General features: G+C 46.6%; 1 long non-coding RNA gene and 1 pseudogene across 3 annotated transcripts in view; one reads left to right on the top strand and one right to left on the bottom strand.

Moving 5' to 3' along the window:
* Positions 1 to 14,624, bottom strand: part of LOC143960492 (uncharacterized) — a 120,612-nt gene that overhangs the window by 94,949 nt on the left and 11,039 nt on the right. For all 3 annotated transcript variants that reach the window (XR_013270343.1, XR_013270333.1, XR_013270339.1), the window contains exon 2: positions 515 to 867. This is a non-coding gene — a long non-coding RNA (uncharacterized LOC143960492). The remainder of the gene's footprint in view (positions 1 to 514; positions 868 to 14,624) is intronic.
* Positions 11,131 to 11,310, top strand: LOC143989471 (U2 spliceosomal RNA; annotated as a pseudogene).

Here is a 14,624-nt window from a genome sequence, read left to right as displayed (position 1 = left end):
CTAACTCAACTCTACTTGAGAAATGCAAAACACGATGTTACAACCTGGCCTATATTTACAATTTAAAGAGAAGGAATCTATAAATGTATCTATTTCAGGGAAAGAGTCGGAAAGAAACTCAAACTTTGCCAAACTGAGTGCTTTCACCCGGCTAAATATTCAGAGGTCAAGGCTCGGGAAATGTGGGCTTATCCCCATCTGGTGAAACTTTTAGCCCTTTCGCTGCGGCTCGTTTACAAAAATAATTTTAGGCTTCAAGATTATGTAAAAACAAAACAAAATACATTTTCTTAAACTAGACCATCTAGAGCAGGGGTCTCAGACTGGTGGCCCTCCAGCTGTTGCGAAACTACAAGTCCCATCATGCCTCTGCCTACGGGAGTCATGCTTGTAACTGTCAGCCTTGCAATGCCTCATGGGACTTGTAGTTTCGCAACAGCTGGAGTGCCGCCAGTTTAGGACCCCTGCTCTAGAGAGCTCCATTTTTTTAGGTCACATATAATTAACAGCTCACCTGTCTGTCCTGTCCTTGACTTCAATTCTTGGATGTGCAAAGATGAGTGCCTGGTACAAAAGTTCATCTCATTTGAAAGACTTTATCAAACCTTGATGATTAAAAGCATCAAATATAGCCAACGTGTTTCGGAAGAAAAAGTCTCCCACCTTCTTCAAGGCTTGAGCAGTCCGTATTATAAAAATCATGACATAATGCACTAAGGAACCAAGGCTAAGGCTTGATGTAGACTAGCATCTCCTCATGGCAGTAAGTGTTCTGTCTCTAGGACAGATAGCTAAACCTTCTTACTCCACAAACCCCAGGTACCATATTTCTTTGATCTTAAATTTATTGGAACAAGCCCGGTGAAACTGCAAATTGATAAAATAAACATCAATCAGTACAATTTTGCATATAATAAAGAAAAAATGCTTTACAACACAGACTGGGATAACAAGAACCTACTTTTTAAGCATGCTGAGGGGTGCTGGCAAGAGATTGAAGAAGAGTATGCCTTACTGTCTCACTGTAGATTCTTAAAATGGAAGTGGACTTCCTCTAGAGAATTCTCCCAGAATGCACTAGTTCCTAACAACTTTATTAACACATAATAAAAGAATACAATATGTAACTTCTATAAACAGCAAAGCTATACCAGAAAGGGAACAGTAAGTGGGGCCTGCGCTCTGCATATAACTACAGGTATCTTTGTATAACTCAAGAAAACCAACATGTTATTTCAAGCATATAAACATAAGTAAACTGAATAGAAGCCCGGTGTGCAGAATAGTAAAGGTAGCCAGCAATCCAGCAGGAGATGCTAGCCTTCATCAAGCCTGAAACACAAGTTCCGTTTACTATATTTTATGCTCTTAACCATTACATTTTCCAAAAAGTCCTTCAAGTGAAATGAACATTTGTACCTGGTGCTCCTCCATATACATTCAAGAATTCAATCTGCAATTGGCTGTATTTGATGCCCTTAGCCATTTCAAAAAGTTCTTCAAGTGAAATTAACTTTTGTACTGGACACTCCAGCAAACACATCCAAGAATTTTCAGTCTCCTGTTGGCTGTTTTTGATACTCCTAACCAGTTAATGTTTCAGAAAGTCCTTCAAGTGAGTGAGATAAACATTTGTACCAGGTGTTCCTCCATGCACATCCAAGAATTTGTAGTCTCACATTGACTGTTTTTGATTCTTCTGATCTTCAAATGTTTAAAGGGAGATTAACTTTTTTACAGGGCACTCCGCCATACCCATCCAAGAATTTGCAGTCTCCCGTTGGCTGTTTTTGATGCTCTTAAACATTAAATGTTTTAAAAAGTCTTTTTAAATTGAGATTAGCATTTGTACCAGGTGCTCCTCCATACACATCCAAGAATTTGCAGTCTCCCATTGGCAGTTTTTGATGCTCCTAACCTTCAAATGTTTCAAAAAGTTCTTCAAGTGAGATGAACTTCTGTACCAGGAAATCTGCCATACACATCAAAGAATTTACAGTCTCCCGTTGGCTGTATTTGATGCTCTTAACCATCAAATATTTTTAAAAAAAGTCCTACAATGAAATAACATTATTTGATGCTCTTAACCAGTATATGTTTAAAAAGGTCCTTCAAGAGAAATAGACATTTGTACCTGGCACTCCTCCATACACATTCAAGAATTTACAGTCTCACATTGGCTGTATTTGATGCTCTTAATCATTAAATGTTTAAAAAAGTCTTTCAAGTGAAATAAACATTTGTACCAGGTGCTCCTCCATACACATCCAAGAATTTGCACTCTCCCGTTGGCTTTATTTGATATTCTTAACCATTAAATGGTCCGAAGAGTCCATTTGCTCCTCTGTACAAATCCAAGAATTTACAGTCTTCTGTTGGCTGTATTTGATGGCCTTAGCCAGAAATGTTTCAAAAAGTCCTTCAAATGAGATAGACTTTTGTACCAGGTGTTCCTCCATATCTATCCACTAAATTACCATCTGGTGAGTGCTCCCTCCCTTTGTCGCTATCAAAGAGGAAGCAGCCTAGAACTAGAACAGGCTCCACCTATATTATATTTCAACCACAGATCACTTTACGGTAGATCCTTCAGAACCAGCCTTCACTTATAACAGTCCAACATTATCACACACACATCTAGCGTCTGTCCTTGACTTATGCTGCGTACACACAAGCAGACTTTTCGACGGACTAGGTCCGACAGTCTTCTCGACGCACTTTCCAAATGAACGGACTTGGCCACACACAATCACACCAAAGTCCGACGTATTCAAACGTGATGACGTACAACCGGACTAGAATAAAAAAGTCCATAGCCAGTAGCCAATAGTTGCCCTAGCATCTGTTTTTGTCCGTCGGACTAGCATACACACGAGCAGATTTCTCGATAGGAACTGGGTCTGGCGGAGTTCCGGTGAAATTTTTTTTTTAAAGTCCGTCAGATTTTTGGACAGCAAAGGTCCGATGGAGCCCACACACAATCAAATTGTCTGCCGGATTCGTTCCGTCGGACCTTTGCTGACGAAAAGTCCGTTGTGTGTACACGGCATTAGTCATGGTAACCCAAGATGACCCTACCAGATTCGACAAAGAAAGGATGCCAGGGGCCCCATCAAAACTATGCTTTGAGGCCCAAAGATCTGTGTTTAAACCTGTGCACAGAAAAATGAGCTTTTCTGCCTACGTATATTTGTGGAAAGTTTCAGATAAAAAGCAAAAATAAAACACAGACACACTTTAAAGTGACACATGCGTCAAAACTATATCTATTTTTTTTCCTTCTATTACATTTAGTCTGGAAATTGCTCTCATCAACAAAGCGCTTCTGTACATCTGAGTGTGAGGAGACGGACAGTAATGGGTAGGATGTGCTTTCACCTATTACCGAAAGGAAGAAAACAGGAATCATTTCTGATGACAGGTTCCTTAGTGTGAACACACATTGTATTTCTTCTTGGAATTAGATGACACTTTGCTTTCCCTCTGTGCATTTGGAACACCTCTTGCCCTGCAATTTTCTTGAACTCACTGATTCACCGTATAGGTTAACGATTGGACTTGAAGTTACATACTGTAAGTTGTACTTCTTTACTTCTAAGACAATCATTATAGACCCCAGGGTCCCAGGAGGCCCATTATTACCACACCAATGTTTTTTTTTTTTTTTGCCCTTTCTCTGATAACTAGGACTTATCGAGTATCTAGTAACACAGACTTAGGCTAGCCATATGCACTTCAGTTTCTCTTGTTCAGCTTATGGATTCTCAATCCATTAGTTTCCTCTATCTATACTGAACAGCATGGATGGAGGAATCCCCCTTGGATCTCCGCCTCTGATGTGTTTCATCCACCACTGTGCTCAATCTGGAAAGGAAGGAGGGCACTCACTCAAATCTACAATAAAGCCCAGTGGTGGGAAAAACGCATCAGCTCCAGCACTTCTGGCTATAGGTGCAGGCTCTCCAGCAGTGTTCATGGGGTGGTGGTTATCTACGTGGCCCATTGAGAAAATAACTCACAGATTCACAGGTTAAGGCTCAGACTGGACGTTACATAAGTTGTACTTCTTTACTTCTGAGACAATCAAGATAGACCCCAGGGTCCGGGTGGCCCATTATTACCACACCAAAAAAAGTTTTTTTCCCTATCTCTAATAACTAGGACTTATCAAGCACTAGTCATATGTACTTTGTTTCCTCTTGTTCAGCCCATGGATTTTATATCCAGTAGTTTCCTTTGTATATACCAAATGGCATGGATGAAGGAATCCCCCTTGGATCTCCACCTCTAGTGGTCTTCCAAGTGGCCCAAGGAGAAAAGAACTCCTTCTGTACTGCTTTACTTCTAATGCCGCGTACACACGACCAGACTTTTCGAGGGATTAAGTCCGACAGACTTTCGAAGGAGTTCTGACGGAGTTCTGGCAGAATTCTGACGGACTTTCCGAATGAGCGGACTTGGCCACACACAATCACACCAAACTCCGACGGATTCGAACGTGATGACGTACGACTGGACTCGAATAAGGAAGTTCATAGCCAGTAGCCAATAGCTGCCCTAGCGTCGGTTTTAGTCCGTCGGAATAGCATACACACGAGCAAATTTTTCGGTAGGAACTGGGTCCGGCAGAGTTCTGGCGGAAAAATTTGAAGCATGTTCCATTTCTAAAGTCTGTCAGACTTTTGCGAATCAAAAGTCCGTTGCAGCCCACACACGATCGAATAGTCTGCCGGAATCATTCCGTCAGACTTTGGATGTTGAAAAGTCCGGTCGTGTGTACGGGGCTTAAGACAATCAAGATAGATCCCAGGTTCCCAGTGGCCCATTATTACCACACTAAACAATTTTTTTTCCCCCTAGCTCTAATGACTAGGACTTATCGAATACTAGTAATACAGACTTAGGCTAGACATACACACTTCGTTTTCTCTTGCTCAGCCTGTAGATTCTTTATCCATACAAAACAGCATAAATGGAGGAATTCCCCCTGGATCTCCACCTCTGATGTGTTCCACCTATCACTGGGCTCAATCTGGAGAGGAATGAGGGCACCCATCATCACTACGATAAAACCAATTGGTGGGTAAAACACAGCAAATAGCCCTTCTGACTATAGGTGCAGGCTATCAAGCAGTGTTTATGAGGTGGTCCAGAGAGAAAAGAACTCACTGATTTACCGTATAGATTAGGTGGGTGTTACATAAGTTTTACTTCTTTACTTACTTGAGGTAGCCGTAGCTGTATTGGGTCAGTCCAAAAACTGACAACCAAGATAGACCCCAGGGTCCTGGTGTCCCATTATAACCACACCAAACAATGGTTTTTGCCATATTTATAATAACAAGGACTTATCAAATACTAGTAACACAGACATGAACTTGGTTCAATCCAAATACTGACAGCTAAGAATGAGCTTGGGTCAATCCAAAAGGATAACTGGGGATGAGCTTGGTTTGATCCAAAACTTATAACTAGGCATGATGTTGATTTCATCCAAAAACTGATAACTAGGCTTGAGTTTGTTTTGATTCAAAACTCATAACTAGGCATGGGCTTGGGTCAGTCCAAAAGCTGATAACTAGGGATGAGCTTGTTTCGATCCAAAACTGATAACTAGGAATTACTTCTTTACTTCTAAGACAACCAAGATAGACCCCAGGGTCCCGGTGGCCCATTATAACCACACCAAACAATGTTTTTTGCCCTATTTATAATAACAAGGACTTATCAAATACTAGTAACACAGACTTAGGCTAGCTATAGGGACTTGGTCTTCTCTTGTTCAGCCTGTGGATTCTCTAACCATTAGTTTCCTCCATCTATACTAAACAGCATGGATGGAGGAATATCTCTTGGATCTCCACCTCCTATATGTTTCATCCACCACTGGGCTCAATCTGGAAGGGAAGGAGGGCACTCATTTCTACAAGAAAACCCAGTGGTGGTTGAAACGCGTCAACCCCAGCACTTCTGATCTAGCACATGTGATCTAGCCCCCCCCTCACACCAGCCTGACTGGTCCTGGCCCACACCTTTTCATTCATTGCATTTCAGTTCTTCCAATCATGGAGACTCAAGATCACATGTGGGCATTACCTAAGGCTTTCTGTATGCAAAAGCAGCCTGCCCAGGAATGCCAACTCCACCAAATTGACACACACCCATCAAGATGGAATTTGCATTACTCCCCCCAAGAGCCGGCCCACTGATTGCATCAGGGGTTGAGAGCTCTTGAGAGAAGTATCAAGGCCGGGTGCTGTGATTTTCTCAGGAAGCCATGTACAGCCCCCTGCTGGTCCCTCCCACCACCCATGATCTGCCGTGTTGCATAGAGAAGCACGGAGACCCAGTGATGACATCACTAAGTCTAAAATAAGGTGTGCAAATAAAACGGGAAGGTTTTATTTAAAAGTTTCACTAAAATGTTGACAAGGGGAGAGGGGTCAATCAGAGAAGGTAAAATAGAAGCGGATTAAACTTTCTTTTTATTCCTCCATATTTCTATACACTCACTGGCCACTTTATTGGGTACACCTGTTCAATTGCTCGTTAACACAAATTGCTAATCAGCCAATCACATGGCAGCAACTCAATGCATTTAGGTATCTAGAAGTGGTGAAGATGACCTGCTGAAGTTCAAACCGAGCATCAGAATGGGGGAAAAAAGGGGATTTAAGTGACTTTGAACGTGGCATGGTTGTTGGTGCCGGACGGGCTGGTCTGAGTATTTTTGGGTTTTTCACGCACAACCATTTCTCGGGTTTACAAAAAATGATGGGAAAAAAGAGAAAATATCAAGTGAGTGGCAGTCGTGTGAAGGAAAATGCCTTGTTGATGTCAGAAGTCAGAGGAGAATGGGCAGACTGGTTTCAGAGGATAGAAAAGAAACAGTCATTTAAATAACCACTCGTTACACCCAAGGTTTGCAGAACACCATCTCTGAACGCACAACAGATCCAACCTTGAAGAAGATGGGCTACAGCAGCAGAAGACCACACCGGGTGGCTTTCCTGTCAGCTAAGAACAGGAAACTGAGGCTACAATTGGCACAGGATCACCAAAATTGGACAATAGAAGATTGGAAAAACGTTGCCTGGTCTGATGAGTCTGGAGATGATAGAAAGGCAACATTAACTCAAATGACCACTCATTACACCCAAGGTATGCAGAACACCATCGCTAGGGATGAGCTTCGTGTTCGAGTCGAACATCGGCTGTTCGCCCGTTCGGCGAATTCCGAACGTTATGGGCCGCCAAATTCGTGTGGCGCTCATGGCCCACAATGCACTGCGTCATCGCAGTGCATTGCTGGCTCATGATTGGCCAAGCATGCACTTTGACCCCGCATGCTTGGCCAATCACAGCGCCAGCAGCGAGGAGAGCCATGATTGGCCACAGGCAGGATGCCTGTGGCCAATCATAGCTCAGGCTGTGTAGTTCACGCCCCACACTATATAAGGCCGCCAGCGCGGCGGCCTAGTGTAGTGTGTTGGCGTCTGAAGCAGTTAGTGGGTGTTCTGTGTACCTTCAACACAGTACACACCGATCGTTTTCGGCCGATTTTCGATCTTGCTGTTGTGTAGTGGTTGTTGTCTGTGTGCCCTGACCGCAGTATACACCGCTATATTCCCCTCACCTATATAGTTAGTGATCTATCTTTTATAATAGAGCTTGCAGTCAGTAGTGTTAGGAGTTTGTGCGTGCTGTCTGCGTGCTCTGTACCCAGTACACACCGCTATATCCACCTACATAGCTCTTCTCTATTTGAGCCCACTTGCCATCTGCAGGAGTTATTGGAAGTTGTGTGTGCCTCCAGCACAGCACAGTATACATCTGTATATACCCCTTTATCTCTGGTGTTCTATAAAAAAGGCATCTGCAGGAGTTAGTGGGTGTTGTGTGACTCCAGCACAATAAACACCTGTATCTACCGTTTATTGCTGTTCTCTAATAAAGCCATCTGCAGGGCTTAGTGGGTGTTGTGTGACTCCATTACACTGCTGTTTTACCCAACTCCCTTCAGGCCATTACCATGTCTGGAAGGCCAGCAAGGAGAGGCAGACAGGCGCGAGACAATAAAAGATGGCAAGCAAGCTCTGTGTCTAGAGACAACAGTGCTGGTCGTGGACGCGGTGCATTGTCATCAGCACGTGGCCATGGGACACGCTTGTCCTACTTTTCGGCAGCTGGACATGTTGAACCGCAACATGCCAACGACTTGGTAGAGTGGATGACCAAGCCCTCTTCATCCTCCTCATCCTCTCTCACCCAGTCTCAGGGTACTAGCAAAGCAGCTGCCAACGCATCGTCTTCCCTCCGGGGGCCAGCTTAGGGGCAGCACACCGACTGAATCACACCACAGAGCTCCGCCTGTGCAGGGCGCTGCCTTTGCGCGTTATTCTAAAAGTTCTTTGGTGTGGGCCTTTTTTTGAGACGAGTGCATCACATCGCACCACTGCTAATTGCAACATATGTCTCAAGCGTATCTCGCGTGGCCAAAACATCAGCCGCTTGGGCACCACATGCTTGACCAGACATATGTTGACCTGCCATGCAGCTCGTTGGCAAGCGTACCTCAAAGACCCACACCAAAGAACAAAGCGGACCTCTCCTTGCTCCTCATCAGCTGGCATCTCCAACCCCACTAGACCTTCAGTCCTCTCTGAAACCTGCTCTGAGAGGAATGAAGGTGTAGAATTAGGTGTGTCACAGCCAAGTGCTTCCGGGAACTCTGCTAGCGGTACACCCACGTCCGATTATAGCAGGCAAATGTCCCTGCCCCAGCTGCTGGACCGGCGAAAGAAGTTCACTCCCAGCCATCCACATGCCCAGCGGTTGAATGCTAGCTTGGCTAAATTGCTAGCACTTCAACTGCTGCCTTTTCAGTTGGTAGACTCGGCCCCCTTCCGTGAGTTTGTACAATGTGCGGTTCCTCAGTGGCAGGTCCCCAAACGCCACTTTTTCTCACAGAAGGCGATTCCGGCTCTCTACCGGCATGTGGAAGGCAATGTCCTTGCCTCGCTGGACAGGGCGGTCAGCGGTAAGGTGCATATTACCGCTGACTCATGGTCCAGCAGGCATGGACAGGGACGTTACCTGTCTTTCACGGCCCATTGGGTTACTCTTCTGGCAGCTGGGAAGGATGCAGGACAAGGTGCAGTAGTGTTGGAGGTTGTTCCACCACCATGCCTCCAAAATGCTACTATTGGTTGTGACACACCTCTCTCCTCCACCCCCTCCTCTTCTTCTTCCTCCATGACCTCTTCCAGTGCTCTGTCCTCAGAACCAGCGGTGCTCCGTAGGCGTTCCAGGGGCTACGCAAGTACGCAGGCAAAACGATGCCATGCCGTACTTGCGCTGGTTTGTTTGGGGGACAGGAGCCACACTGGGGCGGATGTTTTGTCAGCTCTGCAGGGGCAGGCCGAGAGGTGGTTGACGCCACGCCAGCTTAAGCCAGAAATGGTGGTTTGTGACAATGGCACCAACCTCCTCTCTGCCCTCCGACAGGGACAACTGACCCATGTGCCCTGTGTAGCTCACGTCCTTAACCTGGTGGTGCAGCGGTTCTTGGGCAGGTACCCCGGCTTACAGGATGTACTGAAGCAGGCCAGGAAAGTCTGTGTGCATTTCCGCCGATCATTTAATGCCTGTGCTCGGCTGGCTGAGCTCCAAAAGGAGTTGAACCTGCCCAAGAACCGCCTTATATGTGACATGCCCACCAGGTGGAACTCAACGTTGGTCATGCTGCAGCGGCTGCACATGCAGCAGAGGGCCATCAATGAGTACCTGTGCGACTACGGCACCAGGACAGGGTCAGGGGAGCTCAGTTTTTTCTCACCACGCCAGTGGGGCATGATCAGGGATGCATGCACTGTCCTGTCACCGTTTGAGGAGGCCACAAGGATGGTGAGCAGTGACAGTGCATGCATCAGTGACACTGTACCTCTTGTCCACCTCTTGAAGCATACGCTGCGTGGAATAATGGACAGGGCACTTGAGGCAGAACAGAGGCAGGAAGAGGAGGACTTCCTTGCCTCTCAAGGCCCCCTTTATCCAGACAGTGTTCCTGCTGTGCCACCCATCACACAGGAAGAGGATGAGGAGGAGTAAGAGGAGGAGGAGGATGATTGTGTCAGCATGGAGGTGGAGGCTGGCACTCAGCATCAGCAGCAGCAGCAGTCTTGTACGGATTATTTACAGTCCCAAGAAACACGTGGACTTGTACGTGGCTGGGAGGAGATAGCTGCGGATCATGTTGCCCTTAGTGACCCAGAGGACTCCGGACCGAATGCCTCAGCTAACCTACGCTGCATGGCCTCCCTGATCCTGCAAAGCCTGCGGAAGGATCCTCGTATTCTTCGGATCAAGGAGAGGGACCATTACTGGCTGGCCACTCTCCTTGATCTACGGTACAAGGGTAAGGTTGCCGACCTTATCTTGCCATCGCAGAGGGAGCAGAGGATGAGACATCTCTGGGAGGCCTTGCAGAAAGGTCTGTGCAACGCGTTCCCAGAGACTGGGAGGTTACAAACTCCTGGTCCTGGACAACGTGTTGCTGAGGCATCGGTCAGAAGGAGCGGTGGAGAAGGTGGCCGTCTGACTGATGCTTTCAGACAATTTTTTAGTCCGCAGCCCCAAGGTATGATCGGTTCCAGCAACCATCGCCAGCGCCTGATTTACATGGTGCAGGAATACCTAGGGGCAAGGTCAGACTTGGACACCTTTCCCACCGAAAATCCTCTGGCTTACTGGGTCTTGAGGATGGATCACTGGCCAGAGCTTTCACAGTATGCAATTGAGCTACTGGCCTGTCCTGCATCCAGCGTTCTTTCGGAACGCACTTTCAGTGCTGCTGGTGGCTTTGTTACCGATCACAGGGTGCGCCTGTCCAACGAATCAGTTGATCGACTGACCTTCATCAAGATGAATCAGTCTTGGATCACCCACAGCTACCAAGCACCTGAAGCTGATGTAACCGAATAATTTTTTTTTTAAATATCACATTCCTTCAAGACTGCCTATGCTGAGTGACTGTCCTGTTATGTTGATTGTCTATCCTCTTCCTCCTCCGCCCAATTTTTCTGCCCCTGTTTAACAGGGGCATTTAAGTACAATTTTTGATGCAATGCAATCGCTTCTCGGCCTTTTGGCTAAGATCAAGTGTAGTATCTGTTCTTATCAGTTACCAGGAGGTGGCGCTTGCTTCCGTCCCTGTTCTACGGCGAGGTGGAGCAGGGTTGGCGGTTGCTATGCAAAGCCTGCTGGTGTAAAGGTGACCTGGAGCGGTTCGTAGCCGAAAAGGAAGCCTTCTGATGGGGATGGAGAACCACTGGTCGAGGCCAGGGGAGGGGACCCTGGCCTTTTGGCCTGGATTGTGGCAGCTTTAGCCCCGGTCAGTTTTTCGGGATTGGAACGCTTGTTCCCCCTTTTCCCTTGGGGGGGAGCGGCCAGTACGTCCTGGATGTAATTAGGTGGGAGTGATGGGAGTGAGGGTGGACCTGATGGTAAAGGGTCTCACTAAGCTCCTGGATCTCCATACCTTCCTGACTAGGGTGGGGGCTGTTGTGGTCTGGGCTGGGAGGCCAGGGATGCTTTTGTTGGAAAGCCCATGGTGATGTGCCCCTGGAGTGGCAGTCCAGGGGTGCCTTCTTTCACTGTGCGTCAGCACTTTGATTTAGGCACCTAGGTCACGTCACCATTACACGCTTTTTTTACACCTGCCTCTAGGGCCCGGCCTTTTGGCTAGGACCAGAGGAATTTTTGATTCCTGGCCGGAGGGCCGGCCATTGTATTGCACAATGGTCACTTTTCACTCTCCTCTTCACTATCCCTTCCTCACTTTTTATTTATTTTATTTGTGTGTGTTTGTCACTGTTTGTCACTTCACGTTTGATTAGTAGGGTGTCGGTCCTCGGACCAATCCTGAACGTCTTGTGGGAGAGCGGACATAGGCCTTCTGGCTTGGTCCAATCTCCATGAGGGGGGGCCTACCTTCGGGGAAGCCCCCACAGTACCAAGTACCTAGGAGGTTCTGTTTCGGCAGTCCTCCCGGGGAAAGGAGGGCTTCCGGTTTCGTCCGGGGGCCCACTTGTTGAGTCTGGTACCTCAGCCCCTGTCTGGAGCCTAACGCCCCGGGGGATCAGGGTATGGTCCTTCTTTTGGAGGACATCAGGCACCCGTCTGCACTTTTTAGTGTGTCACTCTTTATGTGTGTGCACTTTTTTTATGCACCGGGTGGAAGTTTTTTGGGTGTGTTTGCACGCCATGGGCTTTTTCAATAGAAAAAAAAAAGTTATGTTGATTGTCTATCCTCTTCCTCCTCCGCTGATATGTTGGAAGAACATTTATGGTTCTGGGTGATGCCATTAGCCCAATTTTTCTGCCCCTGTTTAACAGGGGCGTTTAATTACAATTTTTGATGCAATGCTTTGCAGCAGGGCTAATTCCTGCAATAAAACTAGAGTATATGGGAGAGGTTGCAGTGTCGTGGCACCAGCACCAGTGCCTAAGGCCCAATTTTTCTGCCCCTGTTTAACAGGGGCGTTTAAGTACAATTTTTGATGCAATGCTTTGCAGCAGGGCTAATTCCTGCAATAAAACTAGAGTATATGGGAGAGGTTGCAGTGTGGTGGCACCAGCACCAGTGCCTAAGGCCCAATTTTTCTGCCCCTGTTTAACAGGGGCGTTTAATTACAATTTTTGATGCAATGCTTTGCAGCAGGGCTAATTCCTGCAATAAAACTAGAGTATATGGGAGAGGTTGCAGTGTCGTGGCAACAGCACCAGTGCCTAAGGCCCAATTTTTCTGCCCCTGTTTAACAGGGACATGTAATTACAATTCTTGATATAATATTTCACAGGAGGGCCCGTTCCTGTGCCCACCCAGAGTAACTGTGAGGACTTATAGTGTTGTGGCACCAGCACCACAACCACCAAAGGTCAATTTTTCTACCAATGGCATGTAATTACAATTCTTGATATAATCGTTCACAGCAGGGCGCTCCAGCGCCCAGCAAGAGTCACTTTGAGGGCTTACAATGTTGTGGCAAAACCAACACCTTGTTCCGCCATTTCTGCAGAGCATATAGGGCAGGCCCCTACTTTCAAACATCCAACTTACAAACATCTCCTACTTGCAAACGGAAGGAGACAACAGCAAGTGAGATGAAAAAAGATGGACGACAAAATTAATTATACAGGGGTGATAACCCTTCCCTATGTTTTCCAAAAAGCTTAAAAATAGTTTTTTTGACTGGAGCTACACTTTAAAAATGTACCAGTTGAAAATTACAAACAGATTCAACTTAACACAACAAACCTACACAGTCCCTGTCTTGTTTGCACCCCCTGTATACTGCTGTTCTGAGTATACAGGGCCTGGGGGCCACACGCATTTCCTTTTTTTAATATGGGTACAGGGTTCCCCTTAATATGCGTACAAGACCCAAAGGGGCTGGTAATGGGCAGGAAGGGCTACCCATGCCATTTTTCTCAATGGTTTTCAACCATATTGCAGGAACCAGATATAACATTAAAACCGCAAGCAGTTTTCAATGATGTTATTTCTGTTTAATGTCATTTTGTGCAGGGACTGTTCTAAACACGGGAAACACGTGGCACTTCACAGGCATACTACAGACACCCCCCAGGCACCATATTTAAAGGAATATTTCATTTTTTTTTTCACTTTAATCATCATTAAAATCAGTGCTCCTGCCAAAACTGACATTTTTAAAAACATTTTAGGCATTGACCCATGTCCCCAAACCCTTTTTAGGACAGTATCTTGCATATTAGCCGTTAAAATTAGCACTTTTAATTTCGAACATTCGAGTCCCAAAGACGTCAATGGGGTTCTAAAGTTCGTTCGAATTTGGGGTCCGTTCGAAAGTTCTGGTGCGAACCGAACCGAGGGGTGTTCGGCTCATCCCTAACCATCGCTGAATGCAGAACACATCCAACCTTGAAGCAGATGGGCTACAGCGGCAAAAGGCCCCACCTGTCAGCTAAGAGAAGGAAACGTTGGCTACAATTCACACAGGATCACCAAAATTAGACAATAGAAGATTGGAAAAACGTTGCCTGGTCCGATGAGTCTGGATTTCAGCTGCGACATTCAGATAGTGAGGTCAGAATTTGGCGCATGGATCCATCCTGCATTGTATCACCGGTTCAGGCTGCTGGTGGTGGTGGTATAATGGTGTGGAGGATATTTTCTTGGCACGCTTTGGATCTCTTAGTACCATTTGAGCATGGTTTAACCACTTAACAACCGGCTCATAGCCGAATGACGGGTACAGGGCGGTTGTTTAACTCTGGGAGGCCGTCATATGACGTCCTCCCAGAATTCGGCTCTCGCACGCCCCCTGGGGCGCGCACTCGAGAGCATCTGTGACCACCGGGTCCTGTGGACCCGGCGCATCACGGATCACGCTCATCGCGGCCGTTTACCACATGATCGCTCCGTCAAATGATGGAATGATCACTTGTAAACAAACCGGGGGCGTCATAACATGACGGCGGTCACAGATGCTCTCGAGTGTGCACCCCAGGGGGCGTGCGAGAGCCGATCGGTACAGCAGAGGGGGAAGAGATCGGTGTCAGCAGCTCTGTGGGCTGCATCT

This window comes from Lithobates pipiens, unplaced genomic scaffold (genome assembly GCF_037356315.1).
Source record: "Lithobates pipiens isolate NorthernLeopardFrog02 unplaced genomic scaffold, aLitPip1_a1.2 Scaffold_1, whole genome shotgun sequence".
Classification (NCBI taxonomy): Eukaryota; Metazoa; Chordata; class Amphibia; order Anura; family Ranidae; genus Lithobates; species Lithobates pipiens.
The sequence above is the reverse complement of the archived record's forward strand: the minus strand, read 5'-3'. Positions and strand labels throughout refer to the sequence as shown.